This window comes from Lygodium microphyllum, chromosome 21, assembly GCF_053477565.2.
Source record: "Lygodium microphyllum isolate KBCC chromosome 21, Lygodium_microphyllum_v1.1.10, whole genome shotgun sequence".
Taxonomy (NCBI): Eukaryota; Viridiplantae; Streptophyta; class Polypodiopsida; order Schizaeales; family Lygodiaceae; genus Lygodium; species Lygodium microphyllum.
The window spans coordinates 94,920,861-94,939,774 of record NC_141155.1 but is presented as its reverse complement, the minus strand read 5'-3'; the positions used below and the strand labels follow the sequence as shown (position 1 = coordinate 94,939,774).

Here is an 18,914-nt window from a genome sequence, read left to right as displayed (position 1 = left end):
TGTGGGAGCTCATTTACCAGTTGGTTCTTGTTTTGACCGGACAACCATAGCCAAACTTCACCAAGCTAAAAAATCTCATCATTTTTTCTCTTCTGCCACTGGAACAACCCACTGCCACTCAGAACTGAAGGTCCCAGCATCAAATCAAGAAGGGTAAGATCTGGATCTGAAAGAACTTGAAGGATTTTTGCAGGTTTGAAAGACTCAGGGAAGAAACATAGTGTCTATTGACACTCATTTTGAGTGATCTAAACACTTGTGTCTCTTGACACATCTCAACCAATTCTTCTGTTGCTTAAATTTGATAAGTCTGAAGCTGATTTGCTGCTGGTCCCTCAAGTCGAACATTGGCAAAGATTCTCCAACTGCCCGTTTCAAAGGAGTCGGTTTTCATACCTGGTAGACCCGCATCAAATTGATCCTGATGAAGAAGGGCCTCTGGGCCATTACCACTGGAAAGAAAAGAAGCCTTGTGATATGGATCTTGCTATCACTTGGCAAAATAACGATGATAAGGCTCAGGCCATTATCAAACTGGAGCCAGACGACAACTATATCCACCATGTGGATAACTGTGAGACTTCACAGGATACATGGAAGAGACTTGACACTTTGTTCAATGCACAATCTAAATCATCAAAGTATGGTCTCCTGATTGAGTTTTTCAGGTTTGAAATGAAGTCCAACACATCACTTGCCACACATCTAAATTACATAGAAGGACTTCTAACCCAACTTGCAGGATTCAATATTAAAATGAAAAAAGATGTTTGCAGTAGTGCTCTACTTAAGAGTTTGCCTCCTGAATATAATAATGTATCAACAACTCTAATTAATATGCCAAACCCTAAACTTGTTGATATCTAGGCATCACTGTTAGAGGAGGAAAAGAAGCTAAAAACTAAGGAAGAACCAAGTACCTCTAGAGATGAGCATGCATTATATGTTGGCAACAGGTACAAAGGCAAGAAGGATCAGCTCTTCTGTGATTTCTGCAAAAGGACCTGATACACTGAGAAGTTCTGCCTCGCCAGAAAGAGGTCCCAAAAGGCCTATCTAGTTGCAGTCAAAGAAGAATAAGAAAACGGAGAAAAGGAAGAAGAAGAAGAAGACCACCAGGAGAAGGACAAACCTCATCAGTCCTTCTATTCAGACAAACTTTTTTAGCTATGTATTTCCTAGCTCTAATGCCTCAGACATAAACTTGTAAACTCCTTAGTTATCCTTGTATTACAGTCTTTGTACACTTTGTGAGGCCCCTACTACAGCCTCTGGATATCGATCATGTTTGTGGTACCCATACTTCGCCTTTTTTGCGATAGCTTTTGGTGTTTTGCCATTTTTATGGTGTGCCCACACTTTGCAGGTGTTGCTTTCACTAAAGCCTTTACACACTTCGTACTTTTGGTTGTGATTGAGGAGGGGTGTTGAGATATTTGCAATCACACCTACTTCAATCCCTTTGTGAGGAGCAATGAGAACTCAGGACCAGAATCCCATATGCACAGTAGGAGAAAGTACCACCACTCAAATCCTATAAAGCATTATACTTGCCCTATTTTTCTAATGCAATGATAGTACTCTTTTCTTTCCAGTAAAGTGTCATATCACTGTCAATACACAAGATTGTGTTTATGAGTCCAAGTCTCAATCTTGGAACCTAATTCACTTGTGTAACAATTTGTCCTAGCCAGGGTCAATGTCTTCATGAGTTTCTTTTTCCTCTTTCAACCTCCATAGCTTTCGCATCTGCCATGCTCTAGATCCCGTGTATTTCACAGGTCTATGGTGGCTGCAAACCACATTAGCACTTGCTCTCTAACAGCCTCCTTCTCTCACAATGATTGGAATAGATTCCACCAGTTCCTAAAAACGTTTTTTCCACTTACATGGGCAAGTTTTGCCAAGTGGCAGCCTTCTAATCACATTTTCCAGCATAATCCAGCCTATTAAATTAAATTTTAGAATATTAATTTTGAAAATGGATTTAGTAATTATTCTAGTATTTAGGAAATTAATTTCACAAGCCAATAATTAAATTGGCTAGACCAATTTGTCTTTCAAGTATCCCTGAGCAGTTATTAGCCCTTAGATCAGCATTAGTTAATTAATTAATGCATAGTCTCTAATGTCACCACTAACATTAGTGGCCAATAAATTGGTCTAGATTCAAATCTGACATTGGAGTACCATCTATTACCTGTCAGGCATAACTTATTACAACTTTTGCCTTTGACACCCACTGCATCCTCGGGGTCCTTGGCATATTACCATGAAATAATTGCCATGGGTATCACATATGCTAAACAACCTTGCATATTTGATTAATAACTTAATCCAATATTATCGGCAAGATTAAAGCATCTCAAAATTTCACATCCCTATGATAGGTGACAACTAATAGAGGTGCAAATTGTGGGAAGAAGGTTGGAAACAAGCTTTAATGTAATGTAGACAGCAAAGGTTTCTATTGAGATGTCCTTCTTGAGCGGTGTGTAGGCAGGGAAGCTAGAGCATGTGAAACTTGCAAAAACGAGATTTAGGCTGAATGGAGGGCAGCTGGTCTATTCATAGAAAGTTTTGGGACTTGGTACCATGCACAATTTAAAACTCTCTCGAAGTGTACACCATTTTAGTGATTTAATTAATTAAGCAATTTTGGGATTGTTTAAGTGGCTAATTCAATATGTTATGCATATGTTAGCTTAACACCCCTTCTCAATATAGTTTCCATGCGTTTCGGAAACGGGAGTTTCGGAAGCTGGAAGAAACGGAGTTTCGGCCATTTGAAATTTGGGTGGAAACGACGTTTCGAAGAAACCAATAAATTATGATTAAATATACATATATATACACATACTAAGTATACTAGAGACTAGAGTCATTGGTGACTGAACAATCTTAACTTTTAGCATAAGAATCCAACTTTCAAGACCTATGATTAAATTTCAAAAATCACATTGCGCAGCAATTTCACATAGTTATCAATTTCGCAAGCTGCAAATCACAAGATTGAAGAAATCTTAAATCACCCAAAATAACTTACAATATTTTGAAACAAAAGTGTAACATACTAACATCATAACATTTGTCATCCAAGAATCGTGATTAAAACTTAAGAGTTAAAAGTCAAGTTCATCATTCATGAGACTCATCACTCGTCACTCCTGATAATACGAGTAGTCACCGGTGACAGATTATAGTACTAAGTAGATACATGATACATCAAGATTCATAATTCATCATTCAAATTCAAAAGAAGACAACCTAGATTCTAGAATCTAGATACATCTAACATCAACAAAAGCCAACTTAAAGACTCAAGAGTCAAGACTACAAGCTATAACAATGATCATATGATGTATCATGTGAGTCGTGACATGTCTCAAGAGTCAAACATCAAAATAAGATAATAGATCTTTGAGATCTCAAAGAACTGATAACTTCAAAGTTCAAACAATGGCCACTGGCCAGCCATGGGAAAAAACATAAGCAATTGACAAGTGTCAACAATGCTTGACATCAACGATAAAATCAAGGCTCAAGGCTCAAGCATCTGTAGCAACATCATCTAAGCCAATAGAGGTGCTGTCATCCTGATCCTCCTCTGGCTCATCGCTATCCACATCAGTTGATGAGCCAGAACTATCAGAAGCCCCTGAATCTGCTAGAGCAGCTGAAGTGCTAGCTCCATCTATGGCTCTCTGACATTGTGAAGCAGTCATGTTGCGTGTGGTACGGCTCGAGGCTATCATCTCTTGGTAGAGCATGGTATATATGTTCCGCTCCTCTGGAGTGATGTCTGGAACAAACCTCACCTTCTCTATGTCGATCTTGTCAATATTTACCTGTGTTTATTTGACATAAAGATTTAAAAAAGTTATCATCTTTAGATTCTAGAATTGGTATTCAAGAGTCAAACTTCAAAGACTATAAGCTATTAGCAAAATATAAATATAATCACCTGCGCAGGCTCGGGATGAATATCGTTTTTCTCAAGCAGTTGGAGGTTGCAATGGCAAAAGGCCAACCTCTCTAACTGAGCAGTGGTAAGTTTATTTCTTTTCTTTGTATGGAAAAGGGCTCAAGTACTCCAATTTCTCTCATAAGGGCTTGAGCTACAATCTTGTGAGAGAACCCGTATAGCAATGTGTTTCTATAAATCATCATTCAAATAGAAACACAAACGGAGCCATAAGAATCTAAGATTCAACTTTCAAGAATTAAACTATGCAGTGAATGCTAGTGATAATAAATTACAAATATGTGATTATGTATAATTATTAAAAGAAATATAATTATTAAAAGAAAACTTGGGATTGCTAATTACCAATGTGGGCGCACAATTTCTATACTTTTCCCACTATGAGACAGGCTGAAGTTGAGTCTCTCTTAACTTCGCAGTCTCTCTACCAAAATGCAAGCTCTCATTGCGGAATGTCAAAAGATTATCCTCAATCCTTTGAAGCATTAACACATCGCCACTTATCACCTTTGTTATATACTCTATGAATCCCTCCTCTAGCTCCTCACACTCACTCTGCTTATCATCTCGCCAAAGAGGATGCAAGACATGGGCCACTGCATGAATTGGTCTATGAAACCAATTCCGTCTTCTCTCCCTTATAGCTACGATTTGAGCAGTCCTTAAGATGTCAACATTGAAGAAATGTCAATTTAAGTCTCAAGAATAGTTATTCAAATTTCAAAATTCACACATATAATATCAATTTGTGAAATAAAGACTCAAGAGTTACTTACTTGTTTGAGGGCAAAAATGTATTTTTTTAAAAGAGTTTCTCCTATCTTATCCATATACTCATAAAGAAGACCCATAGTGCTACCCTCCATATCGGTAATGCATAGCACTGTGTAGATAGAATTGAGAAATCTCACCATAGCCTCCACATTTTTGCGCCAAGTATCATTCATGACATTGCACTGAAATGCCATGGTCTTTGGATAATCATACTCATCCCATATAGTGCGCAGCAACTCCTTGTGAACGTACACCAATCTCTCAAGCACAATGAAGATATAGGCAAATTTGGTGGAGGGTTTTAAGAGCTCAAGGTGGCTAAATGAGCGAAATATGGTAAGAACCTTGGGCCTCCTCCTCATAAAATTGACCATACTTGTGGCCGTGCTGAATATGGCCTCAACCCATTGAATTTTGCCTATATCCTCAATCAAAAGATCAATGGAATGAGAAGCACATGGTGTCCATACAATGCTTGGAAACTCCTCCTCTAACATGCTGCCCATGGAGAGACAATTGCTTCCATTATCGGTCACAACCTGCACAACATGTTCAGGCCCGATTTTCAAGATGACATCCCGCAAATGCTGCCATATAAATGCACCTGTCACTACAAGGCCTGGCAATGAGGCATCAATGGCCTTCATAAACATAGTGCCCTTACAGCACGAGACCATGACATTATACACATTTCTCCTACGGGCGTCAGACCATCCATCACACAAAACGATGCACCCATACTTCTTCCATGTATCTTTCAATGGCTCTAATTGAACCTCAATGCATGCCTTTTCCTTCTTGAGCTCCCGTGTGCATAGTGCCTTTGAGGATGGGCCCTCCCATTCACATCCAATGTGGCTGATGGCTTTTATGATTCGCCTCCATTGCTTTGTTTTAGCCACATGGAAGGGAATAGCACATCTAATGAACAATCTCATCAACTCTTGAGTTGCCTCAGCTATGGCTTGCTTTTGCATAGCAGCATGTATGCTAGCCCTCTGTAATGAACCTCTAGGAGTACCTGAAACATCAGGCTAAGGCAAAGGAGTTCTCGTCGCATGTGAATCAAAGACCAAGGCTGAAGCGGATGCACTTGCAACAGGATTTGATGCAGCCCTACTTCTCTTTGACGGTCCAACCACACTTGTGCTACCCTCTTGTTGCTAAGCTGTGGCTAAGCCTTGGTCATGTTCTATACCAACTGTCGGAAGACCAAGCCGTTGCCTCCTCCATAAATCAAGAGAAAGCTTCACATCTCTTGGCACATTTGCACATGGAGCTGTGTCTCTTCTTGGCACATGAGCAAGATGGTCTTTGACCCTAGTGACACTCCCTGTTTTCACCATGCCACAATAAATACATTTCCACTTTTTAGATCCACGTGACCCCTCATATGAGGTTATGAGAGTAACATGGCGCCAATTAGGATTAGGAGCCATGGTATTTTCTTGGCTGCAAACATCAAACAAATAACACATAAGGCTGAAATAATGTGCACATGGCTGGCAAGACAAAAATTTTCTTATATCTTGGCTGAAAATGACAAAAATTCAGTTCTGAAATCTACATGTGCCATGAAAACAGGCTGAATGTTTGCAAACAAATGACACATAAGGCTGAAATATGTGCGCACAACTGGCAAGACAAAAGTTTCATATATCTTGGCTGAAAATTGATTAATGCAGACATTCAGATCTGAAATCTGCATGAAACAGTCTGAATGTTCACAAACAAATGACACAAGGCTGAAATAGTGTGCACACAACTGACATGACAAAAAATTTCATATATCTTGGCTGAAAATTGATTATTGCAGACATTTAGGTCTGAAATCTGCATGAAACAGGCTGAATGTTCACAAACAAATGACACACAAGGCTGAAATAGTGCACAGACAACTGGCATGACAAAAGATTTCATATATCTTGGCTGAAAATTGCAGACATTCAGGTCTGAAATATACAGAAAAACAAGCTGAATGTTCACAGCTGAAGGTTACCTTTCGAGAAGAGAGCTTTCAGCGTTACTGAGTGACCACAGGCTGATGTGCAGCAGTTCAGGCACGATTGCTTCAGTTCGAGCAGGTGCAACAATAGGAGAGTCCAAAACGAGCAGGGGGAGAGATTAAATATGCAGGCGACTAAGAAACGCAGTGTGTTTTGGGGGTTTTACCCTGCCTGTCCCCTACCTAGTAGAAACGCTGTTTCCCTGAAACAGAAACGGCTAGAAACGGCCGTCCCGTTTCTGGCCACCAGAAACACCGTTTTTGGAAACTATGCTTCTCAAGCCCAAAAACTGAGCAAGAAAGCAAGCCCAACTCGAATTTAAGTTTTCTTTTGTTTTTAGGTAATTATAACCCAAGGTGTTCCACTCCAAAGCAACTAGGGCATCAGACAAAGGGCTCATGGTGGTTGCCTAGAGGCCTACCGAGACTACAAAGGTGATGGTTATCTTACCAAGGGAGTCCAAGTGGTTATCCTAGAGAGGTTAGGCATTGGATAAAGGATGCACATTGGCTGCCCAGTGGTTAGGGCATTGGATAAAGGATGCACATTGGTTGCCCAGTGGCATGCCTGCTAAGTCTTGCAAAGACAAATGGAACCACAATGAAACTTTTTTTTTTTTTCGGTAGTTTGATAAGCAATGTTTCAAAAAGGGGAGGTGACGATTGATTAAGTAACGGACGACAGACAAGTAGCCAGTCCCAAAGACTTTTATCATATCCCTACCGCTAGTGGATGTCAATGGCAAAGTGATAGGCTAGTGGAATGTGCAACAAATACGGGGAGTATGTGGAGAGGCAAAAAGATATGTGGAAAGCAAGCTAGCAAGGCGAAGCAAGCAAGGGAGACTATCTTGGAGATTACCGCGAATATGGTGGATCTAAAGTCGACTACTTAGAAAGATAAAAAAGGGATAAATGTACATAGACGCATATTTGTAGAACAGAATGCTAATGCATTGGAGTTATGTAAGAGGCAATGCATGTGTGATCATGTTTATGCAAAATGCAATGCAATGGTGCCACTTGGATAGTGCCCTTGCAGGGGAATTGTTCACTTGTCCAAGTGCTCTTTTATAATCAAGTCATCTTGACAGTGCGGATGAATTTATGATGTTCAAAATGTTCAATAAATACAATGACTGAATCAAAATATGTAAGTATCATCATTGTCAATGTTAAGAGAAGAAACCTCCTCTCAAACTAGAAGGGAAAGCTAGAGGGAATCACCCTCTCCCTGTCAGTTTGAAGAAGTAAAGGAGGGTGTACCCAAGCCGATCCTAGGTAACAGATATTGCAACACTAGCCAATTGACTTGCTTTGGTCAATATGTTTGCAAAGTTGTCATAAACATGAATTGAAATGTACAATTTACTTTAATAATCTTAGACCATAGACACCTTGTTGGCCCCAAAATGGTACCCCTTTCGGTATTTCTTTAACTTCAATTGCTAATGGATGTATTACAAGCTGAGATTTCATATCTCCTTGGCCGATCCAAAAGTCCCTTGCTGATCCAAAAATTAGCAAATAAATTGGGCAATTCACCCCTTGATTTTCACGCAAGACTTGCTTTAATTGGATCCCAACTGGCCAAATGTTGCCCTAAATTTATAATGGAGGGCTGGGCATCTGAAATCTCTGACACTATAATAAATTGCAAGTGTTGATTTTAGTACATGATGCCTTATCTTGCTGTCATGGTCCCGAAGTGGTTGCTAAACCCTAATTTTTGCAGAAATTCAGGGTTTATAGTAGAGATCCCTCTATTGTCCACCAATTTTGGTTGAAATTTGCTCAAAATGGCTGAGATCTCCTGAGAATGAATTGGAGAAGATGAGAGAGCCAAGATGAGAGAGATATCTGATTTTCTTTGCAAGAAAATCCTAAAATTTGCTAGTTGGATACTCTAGCTTGCATTTAATGCAGTCACCTATTGCCAGGCTATTGCCAAGTATGTCTCCATGCTGTCCCTTGCATGTTGGGGCCCCCAAGATGGTTGTCTTCTGCAACAAATTGCTATTCTCTGATCAGAAAATAGACCAACAACTCCCTCCCTGCCTCTCCCAGGTTGTAAATTGATTAAATGGCTAAGACCTAGTCCCCAAAAACGTTTTCCTAGTTTGCATGGCATTTTTGCCAAGTGGTAGTCTTCTAAATCCATTTTTGAGCATTATCCAGCCATTTAGTTAATTTTTAGAATTAAATAAATTTGAATATTTATTTCAGCCCTTCTAACCTTGCCCAAAATTAAACGTGCCATCCATAATTAAATTTGCTAAGCCATTTGCAACGTGGAGTGGTCCCAATCTCTGTTGACCCTTAGACTAGCATTAATTAATTCATTAATACTAGTCCCTAATGTCACCATTGACACTTATTGGCCAAACAACTATCCTAGGGTCAAAACGGACATCAACTAACCACCAAAATCCAATTGGCATAACTTACCACAACTTTTGCCTTTGAATACCCACTGCATCCTTGGGACCCTTGGCTTGTTACCATGAAATAACTACCATGTGCATCACGTGTGAAATAATCTTGCATATTTGATTTGTAGCTTAATTAAATGTTATCGAAAAGATTAAAGCATCTCAAAATTTCACGTCTCCGTGACATATGGCCTCTGTCATACCATAAAAAAGAGCCCAATACTTAGCCTCCGCCATGGAAACCGCCATAATCTCTTGCTTACATCTAGCCCAAGAGATGGGAGCTATACCCAAGGTAAAGAGTTGGCTGCCCTGGGAACGCTGGCATTAGAATCTCTTGCTCAATCAGAGTCAGTGTATCCTTGCAAACATAAACTAGACCCATAAGTTAGGCCATAAGAATAGGCGCACCGCAAATATTTCAAAATATGCAAACATGCAATCCAATGTGACATCCTAGGTGCAATGAAATATTGACTAAGAAAACTATCAGAGTAAGCTAAATCGGGCCTAGTGTAAATTAACCAAAGAAGCTTCCCTACAACAGACCTTTAGGTATACTCATCAAAGGGTTGACCGAGGATCCGTGCAATGCTAGTTTACTAACAAAAAAGCATACTTTTGGTGTGAGATAAAATCCTTCCCTCAGATCAAACTAGCCATTCCCAAAAAGTAAGACAATAAACCAAGGTTAGTCATCTTAAAAGTAGAGTAAGGTTGGGCCTTTATCTTTGCTATTGCAGCGAAATTAGAGTTGGTGATAAGTAAATCATCTATATACAGCTGGATGTAGTTGACCCCCTTTGAGATGGTACAAACATATAAATTTGGGTCTTAAGGGATAAAATGGTATTCTAAGTCCTAAGGAACTCATGGAACCAAGACCACGGTGCTTGCTTTAGCCCATAGAGAGCTTTTTGGAAGCGAAAGACCTTATCTTTTCGGTCAGCAAAAGAAAATCTGAGAGGTTGCTCCACATAGACTCTCTCTTCCAAATGGTCGTTCACAAAGGCATTTGATAGATAAGTCAACCGTGGTGAGTAGCGAGCACAACCAATAGACAAAATGAAGTTAATTGCGCTGTAGAAGCAAAAGTCTCTTTATAGTCAATACCTTGCTTTTCTCGAAACCCTTGCATCACAAGGCGAGCCATGTATTGTCCCAAAGTCCCATTAGCTTTTAGCTTAGTACTAAAAATCCACTTTGTCCCAATGACTTTCTTGTGGCTTGGACGATCCACCAAGATCCAAGGTGTTGAGAAACCACTTATTCAGTTTCCACACTTTAGTTAGGGTTTCATACTCATATCCCCAAAAAGGACTCTTGTCCACATTCTGGTCATTTTATCAGTGGGTGGTGCACCACCCTAGATAGCATATGCCTGCAAATAGGCCGTTACTTCATTCATCTGGCATCGTCTCTACATTTGGCGACTCTCCATAGAGGTGTCAGCATCTAGGTTCCTACAGTTTATGTTTTCGGCATTCTGGCCTTTGGGATTTGCGTCTGCTACCTAGGCCATCTCCCTTGCATATGAGGATTGTGGTTCGCTTCGTCGATAGTTGGTGATCATCTTCCTCATCTCCAATGACATCAAAGGATTGTGGTTCACTCCCTCAACAACTGCCCTTTACCTTCCAGTGATTCCTTTGATAGCCCATCGCCTAGAGGATTGTGTTTCACTCCCTACATATGTGCTGTGGCTGGAGTCAGATAGGACAGTGCAATTATCTGTTGAGCTTTGGCTCCACTCTATTAGCTTTTCTTCTCTTAGTATGATTCAGTGCATCATCACCACCTTCTTCTTATATTTTTGAGTTTTTCTTCTCTCTTAGTATTTGCCATACACACTTTGTGTTTCTCCCCACAAACCCTACTCTCTCTCTACACAGTCGCATATCTTGACATGGTATCACATACTTGCTATCTTGACATGATATTGGAGCACAAGAGCTTAGAGAGCTAAAGACCTTCTTCATCAGAGAAGGCAAAGACAAGTTGTGGGTTCGGCATCATCTATTGATTTTTTCCCTTCTGTTGCATCACCAAGAGACATAGATACTCTTCTCTTCCTCTTTGACCCACCCTTCCTTTTTACAGGTTGACACTTGGGTGCTATGATTTCTTTATAGGTAGCTAGATAGAACATTGGATGCTTCTTTTCTAGCATCATCGGGCCTTCGACCAATGCTTGCCAATATGGACCTTTGTTCCCTACTCCACCGGAGTGCATGTGTCTACTCCCTGGCACTTGTGCCACCTCTTGCTTCTCGGCCACAGAGTTTGTTGTGCATTGAATTTCAAATTTTTATGCTCGAGGCCATACAACGCATGTGATGTGCTCTAAGCCCTTTCGAGCCACATGAGGATCATTTGGTACCTCGACCTCCTTGTAACTATTGTAATGCGCTACGGAGGTTGCTTTTACTTCTCCTAGGGTTTCAAAAATGCCACATTGACAACTCGTAGTTTTGCAATCTGCTCCCTTGAGAGAGAGTGATTGTTAGTTACCGTCCCCTTAGAGGGGGATTCTTTGCCCTCGGAGGGGCCTCTTACCTTTGCTTTAGCTTCCGAGAGGGCCCCTGCGTTTCCACCTTTAGAGGGGGCACCTACTCATAATGAAGTTCTTCTCCACCCTTCACTCTTGGGGATGACTATCATCCCTATCTTCGAGCAATCATTTCTCCTATTGATACCCACGATCTTTAGGTATTGCCTAGATCGGGGCCAAGTTTAGCCACGACTTGGTGATGAGGCCTTTGAATTTCTTTGAGTATGGAGTTACGGAGCTAGTGGCTTCTTTCCTAAGGTGGATTTCGGTTCTACAATTCATCCTGTCTACTTTTCCTTACTATAGGTTGCTTATCAGGTGGAAAACTTGGATCTCTAGGATCCTCTACATCTTCTTCGTATCTCTCTTTTCTCCTCTTTCTTCACCCCTTTTTGGGCCTAAGAGGGGGGGCTTGAGAGGGGGTGTTGAGAAACCACTTCTTCAATTTCCACACTTTAGTTAGGGTTTGGCATTGATAGCCCCAAAAATGGTGGTTGTCCACATTTTGGCCATTTTATCAGTGGGCGTCCACAGTGGTGCACCACTATAGACGGCTTATGCCTTTAAATAGGCCATCACTTCATTCATTCTTTACCATTTCAGTCATTCTTCATCCCTTTTTCATTCCGTCACTTTGACATTCTCTCTCTTGCCTCTCCATTGCCCTTACACCCCTTTAGGCGGATATTGTGGTTTGTTGTGAGCATCCATCCTTCTCCCCTTACCCTAGTGTCATCTTTCCACACCTGGTGGCATATCTACTGCTTGCATTTGTTGATCAGGGGCATTGGCGTCAACTTTTCTCACTTAGGGATTTGCGTTTATCATCATCTGGCATTGCCTCCACATCTGGTGACCTTCCACAGCAGTTTCAACATCTAGGTTTCTATAGTTTGCGTTTTCAGCATTTTAGCCTTTGGGATTTGTGTTTGTTGCTTAGGCCATCTCCTCAGCATTTGAGGATTGGAGTTCGCTCCCTGAACATCTATTGATCATCTTCCTCATGTTTGACGGTATCAGAGGGTTGCGGCTTACTCCCTCAACAACAGTCCTTCACCTTCTAGTGATCACTTCAATAGCCCATTGCCCGGAGGATTGCGTTTCGCTCCCTTCATTGTGCAAATTTCCACAAGTGCTGCCACCTGAGTTAGACAAGATAGTGGAGTCATCCTGTTGTATCAACTTTTTTTCTCATAGCATGACTCAATGCATCATCACCGTGTTCTTCTTGTGTTTGTGAGTTTTTCCTCTCTCTCAGTGTTTGCCGTGCACCCTTTGTATTTCTCCCGACAAACTTTACTATCTCTTTGCATCTTTGCATATCTTGACATGATATCATAGCATACATTATCTTGACACAAGTTTCATTTCGATCAATACTCTCAAGCTCCTTTTCCATGGCCTCTTGTCGTTGGGGTGTTGAAGAGCCTCCTATCAAATATTCAACTTAGAATTTGCTATATAGGTAGGTGTAAACAACGATGCAAATGAAGCTTGAGGTGCAAGCCAGACATATCTTCTGGGACACTCCAAAGTGGAGTCTAGTGGAAGGATCCCTGAATCCTGCATGGTTTGTTGGTACTAGCGAGATAATGCGTCTTGCGGAGGGTGTATGAGGGGTGAAGAATCTACAGGTGGGTCAATAGCAGGTAGTACACATGGCTGAGAAGGCAGTATCTCAGTAGGAACAATGTAAGGAAAGGGCACATAATTTGGTATAGAAGACTGCACAATGTTCTTTTATCAAACACTACATCTCTCCTAACAATCACCTTGTTTGTTCGAGGATCCGATCAAACGATAAGCTTCGTTGGGAGGACTATCCTATAAAAATCAAGAGATGAGCTTGGGGAGTGTGCTTGCCTATTTTGTCATTAGGGGTGTGCATGTAAGCATGAATCCCAAAGACTTTGAAGTGGGAAACTACAAGCCGAGAGCCAAATGTTGGGTGTAAAGGCCCTTACACTACTTCCATGTATATATTTATTTACACATGTGAACACACCCTTGTGGGTGTAAGTGTACCGTACCCCAAGTATAAATACATTCTTTTTATTCTTTGTGTGTACCACACTGGTACACATCCATCTCTCGACTCTTCACTCTCATTGCATTGCACAGCTGAGCACACCTTGATTAACACACACACTTCCTAAGTGCTTCCTCTCACGCTCTTCAAATTGGTAATAGAGCATTGGCAAATGAGTCCGTGTTCTTGAGGACTGGGACAGGCACATAGCCAATCAATGGTCAGTCTGACCAGTAGGCATGGCAGTGGTGACAACAGGCGTGAAGCGACAGGCAGGTGTGGCAGGTTTCTGCAAGTGTCAGCTGTCGGGAGCAGCTGACAGGCACGAAGTGCAGCTGGTGGGACAGGCGACAAGCTGGCTGGGTCGATTGCAGGCAGGTCGAACAGCAGCGGGCGGCACATCAGATGGACATGTGACCAACAGTACAGTCCCAGCATGCAACAGGCAGCATGCGACACGTCACAAGTCAACAGCCTGACTCCTCTACACATTTTCAGTCTTTTTGGACAATTTTTAAATTCCTTCCAGCAAGCCCTGTTCATTAACAGGGGTTCACACGCACAAGCACAGGGTCCAGATGTGTGCCTGAAAATTTGGATCTTCTCCCAGATTTGATGTTGGTCATGCAAAACAGTGACATCTGACCCAGAAATTGCAGACATTGTGTGTATTTGCCTCAAAACATTTGGGGCTTTTCTTACACAAGTGAAATTTTGCTCAGCAGAGTCAATTTCACTGTAAATTGTGCATAGTTGGACCCCAAAATTTGGGGGTTTTGCAGAATTTGTGAAATTTCTGCAACATTTGCTCGTATTTGATACTTGGGATGATGAATTAATGCGATTGGGGCAGATTTACTGCAAAAATTTTGGGGCTTTTTGCATCGGTGATGCATTTTGAGCCAATTTGTGCCTTGACAGTGAAATTACAGCAGATTTACTGTTGAGTGGGAGAAATTTGGACTTGGCATGTATCAAATGTTATAAAAGGGTAGCTTCTCTTGGTACATGTATTGCTGAATGCTCATTATGCAGTGAAACGGTGGTACATATAGCACTTGGGTTATTGCATTTTGGCATTATGGTGATGTATTATTGAAGTGGGAGCTGTCATTTATGCAAATATATTAGATTTGATTCATGTACATGCTGTAATCAACGCGTGGGACTGAAATTGCAGCAAAAAATTTGCTTCTTGGACACCTTTGGAAGTACAAGTGTGTGTACTTGCTGTTATATTCAGCAAACTTGCTATTAGCTGAAGGTATTCAGCATTTTATTGCAGTCTTTTATTGTTGAAGATGATTGGTAGTGCATCTATATCTAACACAAACAATCTTTTTGAGATTCGTAAATTTGATGGCAATGGCTTTGATCTTTGGAAAGATCATATGCAGGGTATACTTTTTTTGAAGGATTGTGATGATGCTTCAGTAGAACATAAGCCTGTTGCTTTGTCAGATGAGGATTAGGATAGAATGAATAAGAAAGCCATTACGTACATTAAAATGGCTGTCACAGATGATATCTTGGTTGATATCAAGGGACTTACCACTACTTATGCAATGTGGGAGAAACTCAAGGCTACGAATGAGAATATAACTCGTGTTAATTAGGTCTATATCATGCGAAAGTTAGTCAACTTGAAGCTTGATGAGTCTAAGCTCGCCTCAGAGCATTTAAATACTTTCATTGGTATTTTGAGTTAGTTTTACAGGATGCAAGCTTGCAAGCTTTTGATCCCAAGGTGAGGGCTATTTTCTTGCTCATGACTTTGCCAAATTCACGGGAAGCATTGGTTGTGTCATTGAGCAACAACCCTAACTTGACATTTGATGGTGTGCGTGGTTCTATTCTCAACAAGGAGATTAGATGCAAAGCAAGTGGGGAAAATAGTGGATCAGCCTACAATGTAAGAGGACGAACTGAAAAGAGGTCAAATGCTGCAAATAAGAACAAAAGCAAGGAAAAACAGCAAGATGTCACTTGCTATCAGTGTGGATGCAAAGGGCATAAAAAGCCCGATTGCAGGTACTTTAAAAAAGAGCAAGAATGCAAGAAACATGCTAATGCAAAAGGAAAAGAAAATGAGAAGGATGACAGCTCTACCCCTAAAGAAACAGAAAAGGCAAATGTGTTATCTAATGTTGTTATTGAGGAGATAGAAGAAGATAAAGATGCTGATTCGTTGGTTGCATCTTCAGATTCACATGCCATGACAGTGGAAGGCATGTATATCACTTAAAGGGATGTGATAGATGCCTTGTTTGCTCATGATGGTTTGTCACAATCATGGATTGTTGACAATGACGCTTCATTTCATGTAACTCCATTTTTGGAGTGTTTTTTTTCTTATGCAACAAGTAACCTTGGAAAAGTCCACCTAGGCAATAACCATGCATGTGATATTGAAGAAATGGGCACCATACATATGGCTCATGAAAGTGGCTAGAAATTGATTCTTCATGATGTTAGAGCATTAAGAAGAGCTTGCTTTTTGTTGGGTAGCTAGACAACAGGGGCTACACTACCTTTGGTGGTGGAATGTGGAAAATACAAAAATGGTCTATCACTAGAGGTGGTAAAAAGAAAACTCTATATTATCTCTCTTGCAAGGCACTTCTTGGAAAGTTTGTTACAGTTGTTGAAGTGCAATCACACAGGAGTTATGGCACAAGTATCTTGGACACATGAGCCAAAAGGGTTTACAGGCATTTTCTTCACTTGAAAGAGTTGATTTGAAAAACTCAAAGCTGGACTTTTGCGATGACTGTGTTTTGGGAAAACATGTAAAGAGTTCATACTCTCATAGAGCCTCTAAGAAGGCATGTATCTTGGATTTAGTCCATTCTAATGTATGTACCATGCCAATAAAAACTCATAGTGGTTTTTGCTATTTAGTGTCTTTAATTGATGACCATTCTAGAAAGCTATGGGTTTTCTCGCTTAAGCTGAAAAGTGAGGCATTGGACACCTTTAAAAGGTTTTATGCATTTGTTAGTACTCAAAAGGGTTTAAAACTAAAATGCATAGGGACAAACGACGGGGGAGAGTATGTATCTAAAGAGTTTAATAAGTTTTGTGATGTCAATGGGATTGAACGGAAGCTTACAACTCCTTATAATCCGTCATCTAATGGTGTGGCTGAGCGAATGAATCATACTTTATGTGAGAAGATTCGGTGCATGCTGTTCACAGCTAACCTCCCACAATCATTTTGGGGAGAGGCACTTAAAACCGCGGTGCATATTTGCAACTGATCTCCACATCGTGCACTTGAAAGTGGCATCCTTGAAGAGGTTTAGTCTGGCAAACTTGTTTCATATGACCACTTAAGGGTCTTTGGCTGCGAATGCTATGCATATGCACCTATTAATAGCAGAACCAAACTTGACATGAAATCACATAGAGACATCTTCATGGGTTATGGAGGTGAAGGTGAAATGGGCTATAGCGTTTGGGTTCCAAGCATGAGAAAGATGCTACGCAGCCCAGATGTGGGTTTACTCGCTTAAGCTGAGAAGCGAGGCATTGGACACCTTTAAAAGGTTTTATGCATTTGTTAGTACTCAAAAGGGCTTAAAATTAAAATGCATAGGGACAAACGACGGGGGAGAGTATGTATCTAAAGAATTTAATAAGCTTTGTGATGTCAATGGGATTAAACGGAAGCTTACAACTCCTTATAATCCGTCATCTAATGGTGTGGCTGAGTGAATGAATCACACTTTATGTGAGAAGATTCGGTGCATGCTGTTCACAGCTAATTTCCCACAATCATTTTGGGGAGAGGCACTTAAAACCGCGGTGCATATTTGCAACTGATCTCCACATCGTGCACTTGAAAGTGGCATCCTTGAAGAGGTTTAGTCTGGCAAACTTGCTTCATATGACCACTTAAGGGTCTTTGGCTGCGAATGCTATGTACATGCACCTATTAATAGCAGAACCAAACTTGACATGAAATCACATAGAGACATCTTCATGGGTTATGGAGATGAAGGTGAAATGGGCTATAGCATTAAGCATGAGAAAGATGCTACGCAGTCGAGATGTGGTATTTAATGAGTCAAAGCTGTTAAAAAATGCCACATCTAGTGATTTGGACAAAAAGAAAGTGAAATTTCAGCATGATTAGCCACTTGAATAGCCATCAGCCACCACTGAAAATTCAGCTCCATTTGATGCTGGTTATGATAATCAGCGTATCATCATTGAGCCAGATGATAATGGGCAGCAAAGGGATGCGGAAAATCAGCTTGGGCAACAAAATCAGCATGCCGAAAATGAATTACAGCAGCCTGAACATGTATTACAACCACCTAAATATACAGTTCAGCAACCAAATAATGAGATCATTGACATTCCCTTGGATGTGGATCCATTGCCTGATAACACAGATCATTGGGTGAGAAGGTCTACATGTGTAGCCACCACTGAAAATTCAGCTCCATTTGATGCTGGTTATGATAATCAGCGTATCATCATTGAGCCAGATGATAATGGGCAGCAAAGGGATGCGGAAAATCAGCTTGGGCAACAAAATCAGCATGCCGAAAATGAATTACAGCAGCCTGAACATGTATTACAACAACCTAAATATACAGTTCAGCAACCAAATAATGAGATCATTGACATTCCCTTGGATGTGGATCCATTGCCTGATAACACAGATCATTGGGTGAGAAGGTCTACATGTGTTAGGAGACCTATCCAGAGGTTTGATCCCTCTTTGGACTACATTTTACTCATAGATGAGGATGAGTCTCTCACATATAAAGAGGCATTATCATGCGAGTTAAAGAAAAAGTGGGAGCTAGCTATGTAGGAAGAAATGGAGTCATTGTATTAGAATGATACTTGGGATTTGATACCATTTCCCAAAGATAGGAAAGCTATTTCTAACAAATGGGTGTATGAAATTAAGTGTGTGGATAGCAGACCCAAATACAAAGCCAGGCTTGTGGCTAAGGGCTATACACAGAAAGAGGGAATTGACTTTTAGGAAGTTTTTTTACTTGTTAAAATGACCACTCTTCGGGTATTGTTTGCTATCGTAGCACCTATGGATCTTGAACTCGATTAGATGGATGTTAGAATTGCATTTTTGCATGGTGATTTAGAAGAAGAGCTGTACA

The 18,914-nt window shown here is 40.7% G+C and overlaps 1 protein-coding gene and 1 pseudogene across 1 annotated transcript in view; one reads left to right on the top strand and one right to left on the bottom strand.

The window, feature by feature from the left end:
- The window catches only part of LOC148018304 (3-dehydroquinate synthase), a 76,240-nt gene that overhangs the window by 34,059 nt on the left and 23,267 nt on the right, over positions 1–18,914 (top strand). The gene's annotated exons all lie outside the window — the stretch shown is intronic.
- On the bottom strand, positions 3,549–6,198 carry LOC148018305 (uncharacterized; annotated as a pseudogene).